Raw genomic sequence first — 18975 nt, forward strand, 5'->3', positions numbered from 1 at the left:
ATTTCATATGCCGTTGAGTTGTAAATGGGTCGAGTAGGTCGAAGAGATGCCTTGAGACCTCTTAAGGCAAGAGAAACACACTATACACTTTAGGTAATTATTTCTGCGTCCGAAACTTTCGGCGGCCATAAAGTGGAACTGGAGCTTCCTGTGCGGACAGTAACGCCAACCATTTTGAGCAGCAAAAGTTTCTCTCCCTCCCGACAGGAGAAACGTATCACATCATAACATGAAACTACCGAAGATAAAGAGTACTGTGAAGGGGTCATTAAACAGATCACAGATGGATATAAGAAGTAAAATATGTGATCTTCGAAAGTGGACAAAGGCATTCATTTCTCGAAATATTTATACACTTGTCCCATCGCTTTACCAGTACGTCAAAACCTCAGTCTCAGTCACTTCCGCACCTGATCGGGCTTCATCTGTGACTTTCGAACGTCCTTGAGAGAATTTCTCGACCAGTTGTGAACCGCTTTTATCAACAAGCACTTCCCACCGTAAACAGGAAATATTTCCTTATGCATATCTTTTGCATTTAGTTCTTTCGCCCAAAGAAAACATACAATAGAACCCTGCTCTTCGGTAGCATAACTTCAATCACAGTCGCCATTTTGACTTCTGAAACCATTCTCTGAACATGTGCATACGAGTCTGCTACCTAGATTGTCATGAAGCTGAACTATGCTGCTACCTAGTGATATATTATGTCCAGTAAAGCTATTTTACTTCCATTTGTGACCTGTTTACGACCTCCTTTGTGGTCTAGTGGTCAGAGTTCCTGGCTACAGATCCAGAGGTCCCGGGTTCCATTCCCTGCGCTACCAGATTTTCAGAGAAGTAGTGGGTCTGGAACGGGGTCCACTCAGCCTCGTGAGGATAATTGAGCAGCTACTTGAATTGAAAAGTAGCGGCTCCTGTCTAGAAAACCGAAATTAACGGCCGTGGGGATCCCTTGTGCTGACCACGCGAGACCCTCTATCCGCAAAAGTTGGCACTAACTTCGCAGACAAGCGGCGGTCGCTCGGTCGGTATAGTTCGCTTGCGGACTCTAGCCACGGAGTTTAGTTTGTGACCTGTTTACTTACTGTCCCTCGTATCTTCTAAGATATAACTCCGTGTAGTCCGTTGAAAGTCAACCGACGTTTGACTCACAACGGACTACACGGCGTTATGTTCCAGAAGAGAATACCCTTCATAACTACCGCTGTGATAACCTCTAATCCTACAGTGTTATAGAAGCTGGGCCCGTTCATTCCAGCAGTTAAAGCTACGGCAGATTGTCTTCGCGTTCCACTATTTTACGATTAGGAACATTTATTCTGACGCGACTAGTACATAAGGAGTGCCAGAAACTAAGAAAACATGAGATGAACCGTAATTATGGCTACTTAATAATTGTTTTTATTGCATTACTGACCATTTGACATCCTCATTAAAGGTACTGACTAGTTTAAATTCAATGGTACAGGTGGCACTAGAAAAGTAATTAAAGCTATCCCTGTACCAGGTCCTGAAGGCCCATAGGGTTGTGAGACACTGAGGGTCCCACATTATCTAGACAATCGGCTTAAAGATGGCTGTAAGGTTGTCTTAATGTTAGCTTAGCATCAGAATCCATTTAATCCTTGCTCTTTCGCTGCTGTATTTGTGTGTCTGGACCTAAAATCTATGTCTTCACATGATTCATTAATATAGTTTATGGTCAGCCACTTAACTGTCACTAGTTTAGCCTATTGATAATTTCAGCACTCGATATACTGTCGTTAAATGACCGACTAACTCCATGGAGCTATGCCCTTGAGAAACAGCCACTTGTGCAGTTACTCACGAATTTTCCAACATCTTATGGAACCCGAAGTTTCATTACCGTGTTCACAAGAGCACTCTACTAGTCCCCAGCCTGAGCCAGATGAATCCAGTCCATACCACCCCATCCTATTTCTCTAAGATTAATTTTATTAGTATCCACCTACCTACACCTAAGTCTTCTTAGCGGTTTCTTTCCTTCTGGCTTTTCCACCAAAATCCTATATGAATTCGTCTTAGCCTTCATTCGTGCTACATGCCCTGCCGATTTCATCATCCTTCACTTAATCATTCTAATTATACTTGGAGAAGAGTACATGTTATGAAGCTCCTCATTATGCTGTTTTCTCCAACCTCCTGTCACTTCACCTTTCTTCGGCCCAAATTTTCTCCTCAATATCCTGTTCTCAAACACCCTCAATCTATGTTCCTCCCTTAATGTCAGAGACCAAGTTTCGCCTCCATACAGAACCACAAGCAAAATTAAAGTTCTGTTTATTCTAATTTTTACTTTTTTAGACAGCAGAGAAGACAAATGGTTCTGGACTGAAAGGTAACAAGAGTTACCTGAATTAAAACTCTTCTTAATTTCCTCCTGAATCAGGTTTTGATCTGTTACTGTCATTCCCAAATATTTTAACTCTGCCACATTTTCAAAGAATCTGTTTGTTTCTTTATGTTATGATTTTGCCCTGCACTCTGGTGACAAGACAGCAACATGTACTGAGCTTTCTCTCCATTGAACAGTCTCCTTACTAACGCCAATTCAAGATCTTGTGTTTTTCTTTATGGTGTTTATGTTATCTTCCACTAGATTCACATCATCAGCATAGACCAGCAGCTGATGTGTCCCATTTAATTTCAGTTCCACCTGGTTTTCCTGGACCTTCTTATGAAATATTCTAAAACAAAGTTCAAAAACAATGGCGGTAAAGCATCTCCTTGGAAGAAAAATACACGTATAATTATCTGATGCCATTAATTTTATTACGCTCTCGGAATCAAAGTCTTTGGAGCATCGAGTGATAGAACGATGGGTGAGTAATGAACAGGAAGGAAGTTTTCGTATCCTAATCGAGATACGTACTAACCCGTCATTTTCCTGATGTGAGTGAGGAAAACCATAACAATCTCGACTATGCTTGTTGGTGTTTCGGCCGAGATTCGACCCAAGCACCTCCCGAGTACAAGTATAAAAAGTTACAGTTACACAGTGTGCTCGGTACTGTCTAGGCGTGCTTCCACGACAGCGAATGTTGTTTTACTGGAACGAATTTGCTTCCACGAAATCCTATTACATTGAGTTACATGGATCTGCCCGTTTATTCAGCCACAGCGGTCACAGCAACGATAAAGGAATTGGCACAAGCATTATGTTATTTGAAACCTGGTTTCACTCACTATCATAATGACACGAACATGGCGAGAGTGCGAGCTTGTGAGGAAGCAACCTTAGCCCCATTTAATTTAAGTTTCTGATGGTTTCATGACGCAGATTTGAAAAGTGTGCAGGTTTTATTAATGTTTTTAGGAGAAATAACATGGGTACTTTGCGAAATAATGTGGTGGGATAACAATAACTAATAAAGAAATACGAGTGAGCGTAGTTGGTTGAGGCATTATGCTACAAGCCGGAAGGTCGCGGGTTCGAGTTCCGATGAGGTGGACTTTTTCAGTTTACCTAATCCTTCCAGCAGTACCATGGCCCTGGTGTCGACTCAGTCTCTAACATAAATGAGTATCAGGAATCTTCCCGGGGCATAGAGGGCTCCTGGCGCGTAAGGTTGACAACCTCACCGCCATCTGTGAGCAGGTTTTCTAGATAATGTGGGAGCCTCAACATCTCAGAATCCTATGGGCCTCCATGGCCTCTTACAGGGATAGATTTATTACACAACTTGTTAATTTTTTGTGGTCATCTGTTACGAACGTACCGCGTGGCAGTACGAACGGCATTGAAACTTTCAAGACTGTATCATTCTTACCCTAAAATATATAGCGCAAAAGGCAGATAATTTGAATACTTATTCATTTGTTGCCAAGGCCGGGCCGCATAGGTTTTCCTTTGTCATCTCTATCACGCCACAGGAGTGTTAATGGGACAATGTGCTCCGGAAATCAGAAGTCGCTTTCCAAGGTCTTAGTGTCCACATCCTCTGGTGAACATCGGAGATCGGTGTTTGTTTATTCGCTTAACAAGATACAATGAAAGTGGTTTACAGGTAAGGCTAAATCCTCCCAAACTGCGTTCTTATGAATTATAAGAATAAAGAAAGGCGGAATTTTTATGTAGTTCACTTTTTACCACAACACAATATAACGTTTAAGTGTACAGACCTGGTACTTTAATAAACACCAGAGAAAGTGTCCGATATTCGCTCAGGTTCTCTTGAAACAGATCTTACTGATACAGCCACATTCCTTATAAAACATTAAAATCGTATATATATTACATATTATCTCTTGGCCTATGTACACATCTGGAAACATCCTAATATAAAACAGGAGTATCATTCGCCACACCATTGCCTGCGGGACCTGTCGGATATGAAAAATGACAGAAGAGTAACGTACAGCGACGAACTATACGATTTCTTAAATGCAAAAACTACACGTACATAAAGTGAACTTGCTATTATTTTAACGGGAGTCTTTGTTGAAGGTTTACTATTCTTTCTTTTCCTTCTTTAATTTTATGATGCTTCCCGAGTTTGAATTAATTCGGAATTAGAAATACGTAAAAAATTTTTAGCAGAATTTCCTCCCAGCAGATAGAACACTTGTCAGGCGAAAGATCTCTGTTGCACACAACAAAAAGAAAATAGCAGTTACGTGCAAGTCCAGAGGAGGATTCGAACGCGTAAACACGCGTTGGAATGTTTCAAAAACCGCGAGTGTCTTGTAGTGAGTTATCGGCTAATTAGTAATTGAGAAAATTAATTTGTTTCACTATAGAATTTGAGGTTTTTCTCAGAGGTAGTTACGAAGAGTTCTGTCATCTGGGAAATAAGTACAAACTAATCAAACTCCATGGAGTTGAGTCCTTCTTGAGAAGCCAACAGTTACCCAGTCATTCAAGAATTTCCCCAAAATTCATGGGGCCCTAATGTTCATTGTCGTGTTCACAAACGCCCGCCATTAGTGCCTATCCTGACCCTGATCAGTCCAGTCCATACCATGCTTAACTATTTATCTAAAATTCAAGTTAATATCATAACGCCACCTACGTCTAAGTCTTCCTAGTGGTCTCTTTACTTCTTGTTTTCTCATGCCTTTCCCTTGTCCCCATGCATACTACATGCCCTGCCCATCTCACATTCCTCGACTTTATCATTCTGATTGTGAGATATAATTGTAAAGCATTATAAGACAAAAGATGGCAGTCTTCGATCTGTTCTACTTTATATATGACGCGTCTTTTACTTATGTTGGTAAAATAAAGAGAATGGCAGAATTCAGGACACTGAAATGTCGAACTGGAGGAAAAGTAGGCGCAGTCTGTCATAATGCCGTAAAACATATACCCAATTCTCAACGAGTGTCTCAAGTATGTCTCAGAAAATGACTAGTGCCCGACGAAACTGACTAGATCTAAGAAAATATATACATAATGTAAATTACGGATTGAGGAAAGAAAATTTGGCTATTCCTATAAACCATACATTATGTACAAATTTTTAAAACCGAGTGTAACCGTTCCCGATATACACTTACTTACTTTATCATGGAGCTGAGCCCTTCTTGAGGAGCCGCCAAATCTGCATCTCCTCAAGAATGTCCCAGCATTTTATGGAACCCGAATGTTCATTACCGTGTTCACAAGAGCCCTCCACTGGCCCCTATCCTGAGCCAGATCAATCCAATCCATACCATCCCATCCTAGCTCTCTAAGATTCATTATAATATTGTCCACCCAACTACGCCTTAGTCTTCCCAATGGTCTCTTTCCTTCTGGCTTTCCCACCAATATCCTCTCGATACATATGAAATTATTAAATTGTTATAAATGTGATATGGAACTTCATTTTCAGACAACTGCTTACATCGCATCTTGAAGGGTTCAGTTTAATAGTAACATTCCGAGTGTGGATGGCGTATGGTGAGTAGTGATTGAATTTGTTTCAGGATGAATTTTCGAGCAATTTTTTGCAGTCTAAACAATATTCCACAAAGAATAAACACCACAGTAATCCTTACAGCAGTACTATATTTCCGGTGCTTGAGGTAAATTTGTTTATTTCTATTTAACTACACTTTTCTGCGTTTAAATTCTGTTTATGCTTCAAAGACGCCACCTTCCATAGCAGTAGGGTTTCTGCTACAACGAAACTACACTAGCAAATTCATTGAAGCATTGCTTCATAGAGCTTAATATGCATTTCAAAACTAGTGTTGCGTTGAAGGACGGAAATTACTGCAGGAGAACAGACTAAACTAGTCTTAGTTTCACGGCCAGACAAGTTCACGCAATATTTTTGGCTGGTGAAGGAGAATTTGGGCAGGTTTTCTGGGCTTTCGCTAATTTTTATTTCCCCTTTCTTTCTTTTTATGGTAGACAGATGAATACCACGCCGGGGACAAACGCAAACACTGTAGAAAATAAAAGTGCCTATACCACCGTGGTTGAAAATCCTGAACAGATAAAATCACATTGGAGACTTGCTATTAATTAACATCTTATAGAAATAATGTGTGGACAGCTTCACCTGGCTTAGGATACCGTCCATCGGTGGGATGTTATGAATCAGTAATTAATTTCCGAGTCCCATTTAAAGCGGAACAGATCTAAAGAAATTATAGTAATAGAGTTATTGTGTTTCTGGACGTTATCCATCATCGTATTGCTATTTAAACACACAAGTTTCGAAGACTGGATTCTGTCTCCGCCTTGAGGTGGACCTTAAAGGGCCCCTACACTTACGAGTCTGGCTCGCGAGTCCGACTCGTCTCGGGTTCCAATGAGCCAAACCCGTCCGTGTGTGGGTCGCAAAGTTGGGAGTCAGCTCATGTGTGTTTCGTGAAATTAATCCGAGCCCGGTTCCCGAGTCAAGCTCGCCGAGCCGGACTCGCAAGGCAGACTCGTACGTGTATGGGCCCTTTTACTCGGTTGGGCCCAACCGATAGAGCTAACCCCTATCTCTGCACGCCAGCGATAACAAAAGATGGGATATGGAAAACATCCAAACACAGCATAAACAACTTGCGAGACATCTGAATACGGAGATAGAATCCAGTTTCCGAAACGCCGTATGCTTTAAATAAAATGAGACATGATCTGTTTCGTTGTTTACTGAAAATATGACGCTTATTGTAATGTATGTGTTACATACATAATTTAGCATTGTTATTGTGTAAAGTTTTTTTTTTTCTCTGATTGCTAGATACGTTACAGCGTTTACGTAATTATCTGTTGTGTTTTCATGGTGTACTGGTTAGCTTGCTGTTAATCGACCGAGTTATGTCTGTTGGATATGCCTGAGATTGCATGTGAGAGTTGAGATATAACGCCATGTAGTCTGTTGAACGTCAACTGATGTTTCGAAGGAACAAGTTGCCTTCATCACCAGGGTCGAAGAATATACTCAGCAAAAAATCCGTATGATTCAGCAGCAAGCAGAATAGAACTTGTTCTTGTTTCATGCTGGTTTATTGCTTGCATTATTCTTTGATCCTGAAGATGGAGGTGATATGTTCCTCTGAATTGTCTGTCGGCTTTCACCGGAATACAAGGCATTGTATCACAGTAGGTAGAATTCTTCTGTCTGAACTTCTTATCATCGAAGATTTCCCGATCTTCATAGCTTTTAAGCTTTACTGTCATCAGCACCTACAAAGGGCCGCGTCAAAGCTCAAGCGGTTAGTCGCTGGCTTCCCACCGCGGCGATCGGGTTCGATCCCGGGTCTGGTCAAGTGGGATTTGTGGTGGACAAAGTGGCGCTGGAGCAGGTTTTCTCCGAGGACTTCGGTTTCCCCTGCCAATCTTCATTCCACCAATTGCTCCATAATCACCCTTACCTATCATCTGGGGCTGGTACAATAGGCCAGAAGTGGCTGCAGTACAAGGGACTTAGTCCCACTCCACTAGCATTAAAAAAATACCTACAACATTAATACTCGTAAATTCCATTGAACTGTCTTCGCTCGCTTGGAAACCAGCATCGTGGGTTCGAATCCCACTCAGGGCATGGATGTTTAGTTTGTGTGCGCGTTTTTCTGTGTTTGTGTACAGGTAGAGGTCTTGCGATGAGCTGATCACCCGCCCAAGGAGTCCTACCGAATGTGTAAGACTTAGAAAAACCGAAGTGAACGGAGTTCATGGAGGTAGGCCTAGGCCCACTGGGGCTGTAGTGCCAAGAAAAAAAATCATTGATGTCATATACACTGGATACTGACAGAGTCTTTAAATAATCAACATGAAAAGGAAGGAGGTTCAAACTTTTAAATATGGAATCAAACCAGCTGCTTCGGGGCATGATCCTGAGGTTTTGCTGTTTGTAAAATTGCACTTTATTGCATACTACGTTTCCTTAGTTTACTTTAGAAGCTTTCTGGTAGAATAATACAGATTTTAAACACAATTTTCAACGCTACACATATTTATCTATGGCTCTAGAGTCATTTATTGGAGGGGATCAGGCGTCGCAAGGCCACTACCTACACACAGAACAACACAAACACAGAATAAACGCACACAGACATCATGTATCCAGTGGGATTTGAACCCACAATCCCAGTGTTCGAGCGGGCGAAACGAGTTCGTTCCTTAGACAGCGCGGCCCTGTAATCGGCAGATTGTACGTAGGAGTAAAGTGATGTATATGAAACAAGACCTAATCCCACAGAACTTAAATTTTGTCGTTCCAGAGGGCCCGAATACTTTTGAGAAAGGGCGGGAAGTTGAATGTGTAGACACTGGCTGCAGGATTGCGAATCGTGGCAACGGGGGCTTTCCAACTACCGAGCCAATCAGCAGCAAGGACCAACACCAGGCGCGGGAAATGACTGTTCCTTTGACTTTCTCCACGGTATAAAATCTGTAGCGGCTTAAAAATGACACTCATTCCGTTTCAGATATACCACAAACCACAGCCACACTTCTGTGACACTGACTAGTTGCCTACCTGCGTGCGCGGTTCCCACTTTGCGCTTCAAGAGAGTCACGCCTCCTCTTCAAAACAAGGGTACGTCATTTGTTGCTATGTAAACTGAGGAGAAAATGTGTACACAAAAGTAGTGTTCTGTATTTTGATCTGTTTACAATTATAACCGGTATATTGGCTTGTGAAGCATAGTACCAGCATCAGTTTCTATTATCTCTCTCTGTATGCATAAATCATTTTGGCGATTCAGACTTGCAAGACGCAATGTTGCCAGATATTGCTGGATTTTAAGAATATTCACAGCACACCGTCAACACAGAACCTTTATTTCAATAAGAAAAGGCAACTCCACAATATGTTTCGATCTTATAATGAAATTTTTAACCGGACCTTTTACACGAGAAGAGTTCAGAAAACTTATATAAATTGCAAGGAGAGTAAACGTACAAGCTTAATGTTAGATTTATTTGTATTGTAAAGTGAAATATTGAAACAAATATTATTATATGAAGTAGAAACATTCTTTTAATAATTTATTACCACTTTTTATATATAACATCAACCTGATGATGATCTTGTAAGTCAAAATTATATTTATGTTTATACAGCTGTTTCTTATTGAAATAAAGGTTGGTGGTGTATTATGATCATTGTAGATGTACACAAACAGAATGTAAGCTTATAAAATAGATTATTTGAAGATTATATACTACGAAGTTAAATACAGGTTTTCATATGTAACATTGTATTGTAAACAAATTAGGGCCGAATACGAATGAGCGTAGTTTGATGTCCACAAAGTTTGAAGAGTTTTAGGATGCGTTAAGTTGGAGATATCGATTCCCGCCTACGTTTCTGTTTGCCTTGTGTGTGGTCAAACCCTAATCCAAGGAAATTCTTCACTGTCTCAAGATTAAATCAGCGGTTTATCGGGTCAGAGAATCAGCAAAAAGAGAACAAAACTGGAGACTCCATAACAAGCCGGATTATAATTATTTGGTTCGTTTAATGTAATGATGAGCTGCGTGTTCTGCATATTCACAGATCCATATTGTTTGACAGTATTTTTATAATATCCAGTATTGGAAAAAGAATAAGTTTTAAAAACGTCTTCTAAATAAGCATTGCTCATGAAAATGGCGACAAAGTTACTGTTGGATGATCTTCGTACCTTTTTTTTAATTCGGATAGTGGGTGGTGGAGTCCAGCTGGGTCCATTCGGCACGGCGGCCACTGAATGGTCTATTGTACCTGCCCCGGGTGATTATGATGATGGAGAATTTGGTGGAATGAAGATTGGCAAGGGAAACCGAAGTACTCGGAGAAAACCTACCCCAGCGCCACTTTGTCCACCACAAATTCCACATATGCAGATCCGGGCTCGAACCCGGTTCACCGGGGTGGGAAGCCAGTGACTAACCTCTTGAGCTATGACGCGGCCTCCACTTACCGTTAGAACTAATATTACCTGCGACTAGCTCGTGCAGGGATCATAACCTCAGGCAACTTCCATGTGATCATATTGAACAGAGAGAGACATGCTAAATCAGGCTTTCGGTAAATTATTTCAGCTGTACCAGACGAATTTCGGGATAATATCACTATGTAACACATTATAACGTTCGTACGTATTCTTTATGTTATCAGCTTAATCACGTGCTTTAAAACCACACCAATGAATGATACTGATCTGAGGTTCCCCTGAGTGTCTGAGTACAATACGAAACTCTTCAGCGACGGGCACTTCAATCACCGATATTTATATACATTTATCTCAAGGATTTGACAGAATCGTAACACAACTCGAGGAGAAGCTGAATGTGTACAGGATATTGGAGGAAAAGCCAGAAGGAAAGGAACTACTAGGAAGACCGAGACGTAGATGGGTGGAATGTTAAAATGGATCTTAGAGAGATAAAACGGGGTGGTGTGGACTGGATTAAACTGGTTCCGGATAGGGACTATTGGAGAGCTCCTGTGAACATGGCAATGAACAAACGAGTTCAATAAAATGCTGGGAAATTCTTGAGTCGCTGCACAACTGGCTGCTTCTCAAGAAGGGCTCAACTTCATTAAGTTAGTTATACAACACAATTCTATATGCGTAATATTGTTAATCTAGACAAGGTTTAGCTGTGAAGAAAGCAGTCTTCTGGGATTTGGCACCGTGTATATGTGGTGTTAACCGACGTTTCGGAGGAACGTATCGCCTCCATCTTCAGGGTAGAAGAAAAATATAAGAATTCTGCAAGCGGAGAGACCGTGAGAACCGGTAAAANCAAATCTTACAAGGTTTAGCTGTTTTGGTATCTGATAGGAACTTGTAAAATATATGGATTATGTTTATAGAAAACGTTCCTTTATAGGATATCTGGCTCACTGCTTGTGGCCATTTGTTCCAGATTTAAACGCTGGCCCTGCCAGTATTAGGATCTCGAAATTTTTAGTGACAGCAAAATTATACCGATGAGAGCTAGAGCTTACTTCATAACTCATTTTTGTTTTTCAGTGAATATTATTATTCATAGCTAAAATATGGGACTTTCTTCCTTTGGACCTGAACCAGACCAGAAACGGAGAAACTGAGAACACGTGAGAGATGAAAGCATTTGACTCACTGAGAACTGCAATAAAACGGATGAAAGATAATATTTATCTAATAGTAATATGTCCGAGTACTTAACATTATTTTTGGTGTCTGTGATTTAAAATCAAAATCCATATCTTATGGGCGAGCAGAAAGTTAGACATATGTTAGGGACAACTTGCATTTTAAAAATATCTGTCGCAGAAGGAACTCCCGAGAAAACCATGAAACATGTCAGAATAGGAAACCGCTGCAAATGATTAATTACTGTATGGAACACCAGACAGAAGCAATGAAAAACAGAAGATCGGACGATTTTGAAATTGGGAAATATAAGATGGCAAAAAGGGACAAAATATTTAACTCCAAAGGTCAGTGAAAATTCTGAGAAACAACAAGCGATCAGCTGGCCAAGAAATTCCCTGTACTTTTATGGAAGCATTTTACCGTGTCCACAAGAATTAGCCACCAAATCATATTTTGTGCCACTTGAGTCAAATCCACAAACTCACGCCCTAGTTACTTAAGATTCGTTTTAATATCAGTCTCAAATCTACATCCGAGATTAACAAAACGATCTTTCCTGTTCAGGATTTCTCACCAAAATTTTATATGATTTCTCTTCTGTCTCAAATATTATCACCACCGCCACCATCAGAATGGTCAACATTTTCCTCATCATAATTTTGATAATCATGCATGTGTTACTACTTTCCATTCTGGTCCACATATGTGAATGTAGACGCAGATCAAACCTCAAAGCCGAGAAAGGGTTTGCTCTGTCGCTCACGTAGCTGACAAATGTTTATGCCACATTTCTACGTGAGAGGCCGGTCACCCCTTTTAAGGATTTTGACTGGTTAAATATGTCTTGCGGAACTCGCTATTCTATTTATTCAGCGATATGAAAAAAACAGGTTTTCTGTATTATGATTCTATGGAATGACGCATGCTACTGTTATAGATTACCGTTCCTCCAAACCAATTTACCAGGCAGAAATTCATTTGAGAGTAATTTTCTTTATTGAAAATCGTATCCCCGCACTCACAGTCGGTTCTTAACATGACAGCATTCAATACTGATGAAAGAACAAAATACAGGTTTTAAAAAACATCTCTAAATAAGGATTATTTCGGGGCACGCGGTAGCGTAGTTGGTTTAGGCACTATGCTACAAGCGGGAAGGTAGCCTTTGTTTAGGTATCCTTGTGTGATGATAACCCACATAACCTAAATAAACAGAGGCAACTACAGTAGGAGGAAAGAAGTAACCAAATTACAGTGAACAGCAGAATCCTTAACCATAACAACCTGTACACCTGAATATGGCCAGTTAGGCCGAAACATGCTGTGTCCAACAAAGGAATACGAAGAAAGAATAGTGAACGACGTTGCACGTAGTCAGCACAAAAACTCCTCTAAGTCCGATTAATCTGAATAACAGCGTTTCTTCTTTTTCGATTAGTGGGGGGTGGAGTCTAGCTGGTCCACTCGGCACGGCGGCCCCTGATTGGCCTATTGTACCTGCCCCGGGTGATTATGATGATGGAGAATTTGGTGAAATGAAGATTAGCAGGGGAAACCCGCCCCAGTGCCACATTGTCCACTACAAATCCCACATGTCCAGACACGGGCTCGAACCCGGGCCGCCGCGGTGGGAAGCCAGTGACTAACCGCTTGAGCTATGGCGCGGCCTGAAACCCCGTTACTTCACTGTTCAAATTATATCTCAGGAAAAAAATTTTATGATCAGAAATCGTGTATCTTACTTCTTGAGTTTGTTATATTTTAACGACGCTTTCTCAGCTACATGTTATATTGTGTCTCATGGGGAAATCATTATGAATGATTAAATCGGAAGTGATAATGACCTCTTTGGAAGTATTAGCCCACAATTTTCCTGCTGCCGTTAATTTCCATGTTTCCCCTTGGTACCGGAAATAACGATCCAAAAAAATTCACTAATAGAAGAGCCTTGATATTTAAACACGGTACTTCCTGAATACGTGGAAATTACGAGATGTAGGCCCAAAACGAATGCAACGGAATTTCGGAGCGAAGCAGATTGGAAATGGGAAGACAGTCTGATTCAAATGCTACACTCTCGTTCTGTCACTTTCAAAGTGTACAGTCTCTGACGCGTTACGAAGACAATAAGTGAACGAATGAATTTTTATTGAGTTGTGACACCAAACATAGATTCTATTACTCGTGCCCTCGGCTTAATTCTATATCAAGCCCCACTGAAGACAGTATATACCATACAATCTTAACAATTTACGTATATTTACTTGCTAACATTTATCTATGGCTGTATAACTCTTTGTTGGACCTTGGCCACTTTTCGGTTTCTTGATCTTTCTACACAGTCGGTGGGACTCCTTGAACGGGGTATCAGCCCGTCACAACGCCGCTGCCTACACACAGGACAGCACAAACAGAACAAACGTACACAGACATCCATGCCTCAAAAGGGATTCAAATCCACGATCACAGTGTTTAAGCGGGCGAAGACAGTTCATGTCTTAGACCGTGCGGCCACCGTGATGGGCTTCTAATATTTATACCTAATTATTAACTACAGATAAAAGACGAAGAGAGACACCAAAAACTGATGCCGGAAGCAGCGTCATCAGTAGCGACTTGAAGCACAGAACAAATTATGCTCGAGATGGTTCAAGTTCGTATAGCAACAGGCGTGACCAGAGTGGTTTGAACGGCTGCTGTACTGCGATGTGGAAAGCAAATGGAAAAACTACCACATTATCACTTTTCCTGGATAGTCTCTTTCCAAAAACAGAAGATCGCATTAAGTGGAGGAACTGTTTTGGAAGAGATTGTGGACCTGTCGTCTGACAGATTACTGATGAATGAATGAATGAAAAGACCTATCTTCGAATAGCTCAGTCGGTATAGTAGCTAGCCTACTGGCTGTATGACCGAGGAACGGGGGTTCGATTCTCTACAGGAGCAAGAGATTTGTCTCTTCTCCATAATATTCAGACTGACTCTGGGGACAATCCAGTTTCCTATACAATAGGTACCGAAAGCTATTTCCCTGGGAAAAGTGCTGCAGGGGCGTGAAGGTGACCACTCACCTCCACCTAGTGCTGTAGCTAAAACGTTGGAGCCATACCTCCACTCCACCATACGTCTTCATGGAATAGCGCTTAATTAAGTCCACGGATTAATTTACATTTACCTCATACTCTTAATACCTTCCATACCTAACGCCCAGATCCAGAATTTACTTACATACTAACTTCTAGAGGAGCCGCCAATTCTGCAGCTACTCAAGAATTACCCAGCATTTTATGGAACCCGTAGGTTCATTACCGTGTTCACAAGAGACCTCCACTGGTCCCTATCCTGAGCCAGATCAGTCCAAACTTTACCATCCCATTCTATCTCTCGAAGATCCATTTTAATATTGTCCACCCACCTACGCCTTGGTCTTCCCAGTTGTCTATTTCCTGCTCGCTTTCCAACCAATATCCTATATGCGTTACTATTCTCCCCCATTCGTGCTATATGCCATGCCCGCTTCATCCTCCTTAACCTTATTATTGTAATTATACTTGGAGAAGAGTAAAAGTTATGAAGCTCCTCATTATGCAGTTTTCTCCAACCTCCTGTCATTTCATCCCTCTTCGGTCCCAATATTCTCCTCAACACCCTGTTCTCAAACACCCTTAGTCTATGTTCCTGCAGATGGAGAATTACGTTACCAAAATTGATAATTTTCGTAACATGCATGGCAATTCCTTTCTCGCAACATAAGGACGTTGTTCCTTTCTGTCTCTTGTGGAGAAGGAATTGCTTCTGGATAACAAAATTTGCATCAGAAATAACCTTGCCACTTGCAATTACTGTGAAATGGACTTGTTCTTGCCTACACCTTGCAAGCGGATCACAGAACGTCTGAGTCATACTACCGTGACATCAAATTAACTTTCGGAGGAAAGCGTGTCTTATTATAGAAGCTCAGTTGGAACTTATGCAGACAGGGAGAACAGAATTTGGAGTAAAATGTGACCGAAATAGCATAGAACATTGAAGCACGACATGTAGGTACAAGAGAGGAAGCAGATACTGAGCAAGACGCCTCAAGAGCAGTCATTCTATTGATAGGTAAGGGACCATTATATTCAACAGTGCCTTAAAAACAAGTCTGTGTAATTAAATTGCAGTTTAGCTTATGTTCAGAGAAGCAAAGCAAGAGAATAGTTCCACTAAAAAGTTGGTCCTTGGCTCCAGCAGACTTCTCTTCTAGGACGTGTAAAAGTAGTAAGAACATTTATTCTGAGATTGAAATTACATTTACTTCGTAAAAGATAAATTTTAAGAGAGAATAAAACTTCCATATTTTTTTAAAATTACTTATTTATTTTAAAAATTGTGTTATAAATACTGAAAAAATACTTTAATTCCCAAATAATTACGTTGACAATTCTTAAGAAATTTCAGTGTATCTGGTTAAAGGCAAATATGGCTTTCCCAAAATTAACTCAAATCACTACATTAAAATTAGAGGTAATATTATTCTTGCCGTCGTATACTGTCTTGGACTTTATCAGCACAACTGCTATGTCAACAACAAGAATTTCCTTGATATTCTATTCTTCCAAATCGGTGTTAAAATTGTTTATATTGTTTTGATTGTCCATGATATTTGTCGTCCTCTTACTGTTATCTGGGGCACGCGGTAGCGTAGTTGGTTGAGGCACTATGCTACAAGCCGGAAGGTCGCGGGTGTGATTCCCAATGAGGTCACTGAATTTTTCAATTGACCTAATCCTTCCAGCCTCACTAAAGCCCTGAGGTCGACTCAGCCTCTATCAGAAATGAGTACCAGGAACCTTCCTTGAGAGTACAGAGAGGCCGGGGCGTAAGGCTGACAACCTTACCGCCATCTGTTAGCCGATTGTCTAGAAAATGTGGGATCCTTCACTGTCTCACAACCCTATGGACCTTCACAACCTGTTACAGGGATAGCTTTAATTTGTTATCTATCTCAGTTTATCGTCTGCATTCTCTTCACTCTCCTTGGTGATAACGTAACTATGTCTGCTACGATTATTTTGCGCTTTACAAAATGTCATCCTCAGATGAATGGCCTTGTGTGTGTAAACACTCCTGTACAGGCCACAGTGAAAAGGAACTGGTGCTTACATCAAGCCATTCCTTGAGCATTCTCGGAACATACAAGATTTTGTGCCAGTTTTGAAATATTACATCAATAAAAGTATCTACTTTCATTATCATAAGAAAACTGAAATCTGAAACACTTTATATTCCTTTTCCACAGTTTCGTAAAGTTGTTACCATTACTGACAAGTGTGATAGGAGGAAACGGTGGTAAAACTCTGCTGGTTGTAGTCTTCGGACTAGACCTAAATAGGTTTGGAAACATTTTTCACAGTTTTGAAGAAAATATAATTTCATTCAGCTAAAATTTTATGCCCACTTTATTATCGAACAACTGGAACTCATTTGTAAGTCACTATTACTGATCATCTTAAACTCATTCCTAAGGCATCTTGTTGGAATGTAACTTGTCTGCGTTGTTACGTCAGACGTTCCCTCTCCTAACCTCGGCCGTTGAGTTAGCAGGGCTATAAAGCTTCTTAATCTATCAAAGTTTTCTGGCTTTGATAGAACTGCTTTTTCATAATCAAGAGACGTTCTGAAATCACTGTTCATTTCTTAATTTAATTTTTTAACCTCAGTTTAGTAAGTGACACCTCCTTGTCCTTGTGGACACCGGTTGCTGTCATTGCAGTATTTGTAAGATGCAACATTATTATTTATTTTTCATTACTATTTTATTTTCTTTAAGCCCAGGTAAGATTCGTCTCAGCTTCCCAAAACTTTATTCCACTTTCACCACTTTCATTATATAGCATGATACCGTCGTACCCGTCGTACCTTCGATCGGTACCGAAGGGCGAATTTATTGTATTGATTTTGAAGTAAGAAATGTCTTTCACGTCGTTTCCTGCAATTTATTTCTTCTTAAGTTCATTAAGACTTGACTTCGGGGCACGCGATAGAGTAGTTGGTTGAGGTACTATGCTACAGGCCGGAAGGCCGCCAGTTCTAGTCACTTTAAGGTGGATTTTTTCCATGTACATAATCCTTCAAGCCGCATTATGGCCCTGGGGTCGACTCAGCCTCTAACAGAAATGAGTACCAGGAATCTTCCTTGGGGGTAAAGGGCGACCGACGCGAAAGGCTGACAACCTCACCGCCATATGTAAGCCGAGTGTCTAGAAAATGTCGAAGCCTCGACGTCTCACAACCCAATGGGCCTTCACGACCTGTTACAGGGATCACTTTAAATATTTTATATTTGACTTCTATTTGTGTCAGTTGGTTCCACGTCTCCTTGGCCAATAGGTGGCAACCTTCTGTTCGTGTGTCTCAAACAATTTCGTTTCCTTATGTTGTGAAGCCTGGAGTTCCACAAGAATCCACGTACTGCACTCACCTTCAAATATATTCTCTATGATATGTGCGATTTCTTTCAAAATTCTCACTACCTCTTGTTTGGTTTTGACTGGAAGATCGACCGTAATATTTCTCATCCAAATGGCGTCAAGTATTGCCGTCTGATATGGACTTTGTGCAGAATTCGTTTTCGAAAAACGGCAAGAAGCTCATAACAGTTAAAACTGTGATGGTATATTTTACGCGTAAAACGAGCAGTAATATATTTATTAAGGAGCCGGTGTAGTGCAGTTGGTATAGCGACTGTCTACGGGCTGGACGACCGAGGGGTCGGAGTTCGAGTCCCGGTAGGGTCAAGTATTTTCTCTTCTCCACGTCGTCCAGACCGGCTCTGGGGTCCACCCAAACTCCTATCCAATGGGTACCGGGGCTCTATCCCCGATGGTAAAGCGGCAGGGACGTGAAGCTGACCACACACTTCCAACTACTGCCGAGGACAAGAAAATGTGGATCTATGCATCCACTTCCCCATACGCCTTCATGGCGTAGTGCTTAATGAGGTAAGCATAGGGACAACTTTACCTTATTTGGCAACACATATGAATGAATTTTGGCTGGTTTGATTCTTCTGACATTCCATTCCAAGCCGCAGCCTATTTGTTGGCAATGCTTTAGCACATTTGCTTTATTTTGAAAAAAAAAAAAAAAAGCAAGAAAAACAGACATTCGCTCTCCATGTTGTTTGTATGTCTACCCCCCTCCCCCCACATCAATTTTGAATGGCTAAATCAAGATTTATGAAAATTGATATGCATATCATGGCACCTGAAGCCATCTCGACGGCGTCCTACATAAATCCCTCCCATCAGTCTGCGTGTGTACATAGGTGTATCCCTCTCTCTTTGCTAGGCAACGGCTCGGTAAGAAAGTTACTGCGGCAACAAATAAACAAACAGAGATAGAAGAATTGTTGGACGCGTCGTTTTCTATGCGGAGGCGATTGGTTCTTCCAGAATTTCTTTTAAAAGA

General features: G+C 41.0%; 1 protein-coding gene across 2 annotated transcripts in view; it reads left to right on the forward strand.

Annotated features, from left to right (window-relative positions):
• Nucleotides 1–18975, forward strand: part of LOC111862344 (peroxidase) — a 72077-nt gene that overhangs the window by 12115 nt on the left and 40987 nt on the right. The window contains exon 2 of one of the 2 annotated variants that reach the window (XM_023847650.2): nucleotides 8881–8990. The gene's annotated coding sequence lies outside the window, so the exon portion shown is untranslated. Of the gene's footprint in view, nucleotides 1–8880; nucleotides 8991–15550; nucleotides 15628–18975 lie in introns of those variants that run through there. The other variant, XM_033750625.1, reaches the window with a different exon arrangement.

This window comes from Cryptotermes secundus, unplaced genomic scaffold (assembly GCF_002891405.2).
Source record: "Cryptotermes secundus unplaced genomic scaffold, Csec_1.0 scaffold408, whole genome shotgun sequence".
In the NCBI taxonomy this organism is placed as follows: Eukaryota; Metazoa; Arthropoda; class Insecta; order Blattodea; family Kalotermitidae; genus Cryptotermes; species Cryptotermes secundus.